Source organism: Diachasma alloeum, unplaced genomic scaffold, assembly GCF_001412515.2.
Source record: "Diachasma alloeum isolate Michigan unplaced genomic scaffold, Dall2.0 Dall_scaffold_00198, whole genome shotgun sequence".
NCBI lineage: Eukaryota > Metazoa > Arthropoda > Insecta > Hymenoptera > Braconidae > Diachasma > Diachasma alloeum.
This window is the reverse complement of record NW_021680363.1, coordinates 2,712,799-2,713,214: the sequence shown is the minus strand read 5'-3', so window position 1 is coordinate 2,713,214 and position 416 is coordinate 2,712,799.

The window sequence follows — 416 nt, the reverse complement described above, 5'->3', positions numbered from 1 at the left end:
GAGAGGAGAGGAGGATGGCAGGCCACTTTGCGCAAATAGCATGGATCTGCAGATAGTAGATGCCCCTTGCCCTTCTCAAGACCCCCAATTGCCCCTGGTACTCCTATCCCCACTTCTCATTCCCTGAATCTTCTTCTTCCCCCCCCTCCCCCTCTTTAACCTACCTCTAGAGAGCGAGGTTAATGCTCTGTGAATTTGTGATTGCCCTTAATGCAAATCTACAGTTTAGTGGGCGCTCCTTGGGCACCCTGAACGACTTGCTGGGATTACCCCCTAAGACTCAAACCATACCGATACGAGCAAAAGACTGCCTGGCATTGAATTTTTTATCCGCCTGCATTGCCCTTCCTCAATGCTTCTGCATGCTCGCGAACATGGGATGGATAAAAAAATTGAATGGTTGGGGGGGGGGGGAA